Genomic DNA, 5915 nt, shown 5'->3' with positions numbered 1-5915 from the left:
CGATTTTTCTTTCAATGCTTCAGGCATTTTCAATCTCTCAGGGAGTTTCATATGTATATCGTTATCCAACGATCCATACAAATATGCAGTCACAACGTCCATGAGATGCATTTCAAGATTTTTAGACGCCGTTAGGCTCATCAAAAATCTAAACGTAATTGCATCCATTACCGGGGAATACGTTTCCTCAAAATCAATTCCCGGTCTCTGAGAAAAACCTTGGGCAACTAATCGGGCTTTATATTGTGTTACTTCATTTTTCTCATTTATTTTTCTCACGAATACCCACTTATACCCAACATGATTTATATTCTCAGACGTTATGACTATAGGTCCAAAGAAATTTCTTTTATTCAGGGATAGTAATTCAATTTGAATGGCCTTCTTCCACTCCTCCCAATCATGTCTTTTCTGACATTCCAAAATGGACCTTGGATCGGGATCATCATTTTCATGATCGATCTCTTTGGACACAGAAAAGGAGAACATTCCATCAACATCTTTTATCTTATTTCTGATCCATAACTTTTCATCTCGGGTGTAGTTGATGGAAATCTCATACTTTTCTGCTCCTTTCTCGTCATCTGGATCATCTTTATCTATGCCTTCTTTCAGACATTTTTCAATATCAGGTTCTTCTGGAACCTTACTTTGTTCATCCAATTTCTTTTTCTTTCAGGGATTTTTATCTTTAGAACCCGCTGGCCTTCCCCTGTTTAACTGAACCCTAAGTTCATTCAATTTGTTTCCATCAGTTTGTTCTTTAGGAACATCAACTATATTTGACACGTGTATTGGTGATAGAGCAAAAACCATTTGGAACATATGACAAGTGTCCAGATGATTAATCACCTTTTATAACATTTTTTTCCGGACAAGGATGTCAAATGTGAATGAGTTGAGATCAGAGATCTGCTGACTCAGCAGTACACTTGCGACGTGCTCCACAAAAAGTGGTCGATTTTTTACTATTTTGGGCCTGGTCATAGACCTAAGCATGTATATAAACGGGCCTGAAAATTATCATCTATATTATTAAAAGAGAAGTATCCATATAAATTATTCCTCAATTTTTCAATTTATTTACAATCATATACCACTGAAGTAATAAATTTACTTACCTTTTAAAATTCTTGTTTTTTACAGTTTAATTAATGCATATCCTAAATCTAACTTTGATTTAAAAAACAAGTATAAATGCATATTTATAGTAATTTCTATTTTGAATCATGTAAATGTAAGTGTAAATGCATATTAATAGGGATTTTCTATTTTGAAATATTCTTTCAACCAGCTTTGGTAACAATACAATCGGTTTTCATATCTAATAGCAATCAATTCAAAACAATTAATTGAATAATTAGTGTGTGTAAATATATGTTTGTAGAGATTTTATTTCACAAATTATTTTTTCTACTGTTAACTTTCTCATAGAATAATTAAAAGCTAAAATTTTGGGCTTCAACTAATTTAAGATGGCCCAAATTATTATGTATCTTTATACAAACTTAAGCCCATAATTAATTTGTAATTATTTTAAATTTAATTTATACATTCATTTTTAGAAATCTTAATCTATTATATAAAAATCCGATAAAATATATAAAAAATCGTAAAGTATTACGATTAAATTTTACTCAAAAAAGTCATTAATCCATGATACAAGTTCTCTATTTTCTTCATATTTTTATTGAAAAAAATAAAAAATATATGAAGATTAAATTTTATAAATGAATCATTTAGTATAAACAAAAAAAACTAAATAAATAAATAAATATCCGTGCGGTTTTGGAAATCAAAGTCTAGATAATGAAAAAAAAAACTAACTTCTTACTTAGAATATAAAATATATTTTAATAATATAATTAAAAAATCTAAAGAAAAAAATAATTAGAAGTTATCTACTGGGTCAAGCAATGGTTGATCAGGTAGTCAGATTCCAAATTTTAACGATTTTTACAAATTTTATCGGGTTTTCATATAATAATTTTTTTTAAACCCAAACCAGATTACATATAGGTCACTAGATTTACCGGTTCGGCCTCGAATCTGGGTCGGATTTCAAAACACATTACAATAGCTATGTAACACAATTATAACATTTAGTATAATTTGCCCAAAAAAGACATTTAATATAACTAAAATTTAAAATTGAAAATAAAATTTTCAGATTAGGGTCAGGGTCTAGTAAGTATTGAAGGATGAAGACTATATGATCAGCCTTTGAGAGAATACATAGTAATTGCTGAAAGTGGTAAAGCCAAATTTCATTAAACAAATTATCTGGTTTGTTCCAATTCCAAATAGTCGGGTAATCTTAAATTTACAGAGTACAATAAATTAAAATTTAAAATTTTCAGATTAGAGTTAAGATTGACTACAACAAAGTAGTAGAACTTGTTAGTGCAGCGACGACTGAGTTTTAGAAATTGAAGAAAAACAACTCCTCAAGGTGTCCATGTACCAGTCGTGAAGTACTACATGAAGTCGTGAAATACTACATGAAGTCGTGCAAGAAGTGCTACGTGAAGTGAAGCTGTGTAGCTGACTTGAAGACTGGACTTGGAGCCGACATAGAGCTAAACTACAAGATATGTGGAGGCTACAAGCTATGATTTACCTTGAAGAAGGGTAAATCATCAAGGGAAGATTTCCAAAAGGCTTTGAAGAAGTTTTGAAAATATTCCATAAAGGAAGATTTGTGAATATCTCTTACTTGAGAAGTGGGCAAGGATAAGACACGAAGTCTCCATGTATAAGTAGACATAGACGTGCCTTGGGATAGGTACCACCTCAAGAGAAGGCCGTAAGCATAAGGGCTTTGGCGTTGAATTAGAGTAGACACAAAGCATAAGGGCTAGGGGTCATGAGGGGGTCAGAGGGGTTCTTGGGTTAGTTTGATCTAGGAACGTGTTAAGCTAGTGTCTCTATCTGGAGTGTGACATGTTAGTCAACTCGGAAGAGACCTAGTAATGCATTTTCTCTATGTAAAGATGAACCTTCATAGTAATCCTGCTGTAGTACCTTGTGAAATAAAAAAGAGCATTGTACTTGTATGTATTACTCTCTGTAATAGACTCTTTTTGCACCTTAAAGTGATATCATAGCGGGTCACCTAAGTTACTGGTGTGATCCTGAAGGCAAGAGGGAAGCCTGAAGATATAGTACATCAGGAAGCATGGTGGTTGAGCTGAAGCAGTGTCTGAGCGCTGAAGCAGTGTATGAGCGCTGAAGCAGTGTATGGGTGTTGTATTCTAAAACTCAATCATCAAGGGGGAGATTTTTAGTGCAGTGACGAATGAGTTTTAGAAGCTGAAGAAAAACAACTCCTCAAGATGTCCATGTACCAGTCGTGAAGTACTACATGAAGTCGTACAAGAAGTGCTACGTGAAGTGAAGCTGTGTAGCTGACTTGAAGGCTGGACTTGGAGCCGACATAAAGCTAAACTACAAGATACTTGGAGGCTAAGCAAGCTATGATTTACCTTGGAGAAGGGTAAATCATCAAGGGAAGATTTCCAAAAGGTTTTGAAAGAGTTTTGGAAATATTCCATAAAGGAAGATTTGTGAATATCTCTTCCTTGAGAAGTTGACAAGGATAAGCCACGAAGTCTGCATGTAAAAGTAGACAGAGACGTGCCTTGGGATAGGTACCACCTCAAGAGAAAGCCGTAAGCATAAGGGCTTTGGTGTTGAATTAAAGTAGACACAAAGCATAAGGGCTAGGGGTCATGAGGGGGTCAGAGGGATTCTTGGGTTAGTTTGATCTAGGAATGTGTTAGACTAGTGTCTCTGTCTGGAGTGTGACATGTTAGTCAATTCGGAAGAGAGCTACTAAGACACTTTATCTATGTAAAGATAAACCTTCATTGTAATCCTCATGTAGTACTTTATGAAATAAAAAAGAGCATTGTACTTGTATGTATTATTCTCTGTAACAGACTCTTCTTGCACCTTCAGAACTCTTTTGATCGAACGAATTCATCCGGTGATCTTTGCGCAACCCGCTACATTCTGGAGAATAAATAATATAATTAAGTAAAGTCATGTCTTGTGACAAAAAAAAAAGTACAAGTCAATGAGTCATGTCTATTGAAATTGATTTAATGAAATATTTGTATGCATACACAAAAAGGTTTGAATTCATTTTCATCTTCATTGGATGAACATCGAACATGGAAGAAAAAACAGGTGTAGTTAGTCCGAACGCACAAATAAACTTTCATTGCATTAATTGGACTGATTTTTAGTGACAACCTTTCATCCTTTTAGTGGCTATTGGATAAACTATTTGTATAACTTAATTTTAAAGTAAAACAATGGTGTAAAGAGGCCTAATCACACATGGGAAGATGATGGACCATTAACAAATTTCCACATGAGGGAAGGTGAGCTTCCATTATTTCGAACTTGTGACTTATTCAAAAAGTATTTGCTTCCTAAGTCACAAGTCAACAACTTACGCTATGATCATTCGTCTGAGATCCGGCTATGCGACCTTTTGTGATGGCAGTTCTGAGTAATTAAAACTATAAATATCAACAAATTAGAGATGATCATCATCTGCGATAAAAGCAGTGTCGGATCTAAAAATGTATAAGACCAGAAGCAACTAATAATAATTAAAGTCTATTAATCAGTTAAATGTTTTTTTAAATAATACTATATATTCTTTTTCAAAAAAAAGAAATAATACTATATATTGACTTAAGAAAATGAAGATTCAAAGAATATTTATGCACAGCGACACTAACCACTAGACGAAGATTTTAAAATTTATATTCGGTAGATTATTTAAATGAAGAAAGGCCAGAAACCCAAGCTATTCTTTTTTTTTCTTAACACAATTTTCTTTGAACACAAACCCAAGCTATTCTATTGCTTCGTTTCAAGTAAGGGTGAGCAAAATATCCATTGATTTTTATTCAATTCGTTATCCGTTTCGATTCGAACCGAAAACTCCGGATAACCGTAACTTTACAAAGTAAAACAAATATTAATATGCAATATTCGTAAGAAAAGAATCTAATCACAAATACTAATAATTTATGAATGGATATCTGATCCCTAATATGCATATACATATATTTAAAAGAATTATATATAACATATATAAATATTATATTTTATAAGTTTTACAGTAATTTATTTTAAAATTTTAGTATATTTATTAAAAAAATTAAAAGCAAATAATGTTTTATTTTTATGCTATTATTTTATATTGTTTTATTTTTTATTTAATCTTTAATTTTATTTTATCGTACGGTCAAATCAGATATCCCATCTAAAATTTAAAATTTTCAGGTATTCAGGCATTCGAATATTCGAAAGCCTACATATCGATTATTCAGACGAAACATATCGAATCACGCATACATAAAAAAATACTGGGTATTCGATCCATGCCACCCCTAGTTTTAAGGTCGGCTACTCGGCTGTGCATACTGTTGGGCCTAATTATTAAGCCTAATGGCTCAAATAATATATGGCAAAATGTGAAAATGAAATGGGCCTATGAGTTCTTACAAAAAGCCTTGTTGGCTTTAATGAAATGAAGTTAACAACATCCCACATTGGTTGTGAGAGTTGATTTTGAGCAGTATATATATGTCTTCATGACATGAGAGGTTAAACAGCTCAGAGGAAGAGAGAGCTCCCCACGCGCGCGCCGCCGCCGCCGTCCGGCCGGCTGGGCTGGGCTGGGCTTGGGCTTGGGTGGAGGGCCTTTGGCCCGATAAGAACTATTCTTTTTGGACCAAGTTAAGCTCAACGTTTTGCCAGTTATTTCGGGAAAAAACAGCAAGTAGTTTGTCTAAAAAATAAAAAAACGTCATGCATGTTATCCTCTCGAAAAATTTAGAACGAGATAAGAGAGAGTCTTGAGGAAGAAGTTTCGGAACTCAACTTCCCTCGAT

This window comes from Brassica oleracea, chromosome C1, assembly GCF_000695525.1.
Source record: "Brassica oleracea var. oleracea cultivar TO1000 chromosome C1, BOL, whole genome shotgun sequence".
NCBI lineage: Eukaryota > Viridiplantae > Streptophyta > Magnoliopsida > Brassicales > Brassicaceae > Brassica > Brassica oleracea.
Note: the sequence above shows the minus strand (reverse complement) of the source record.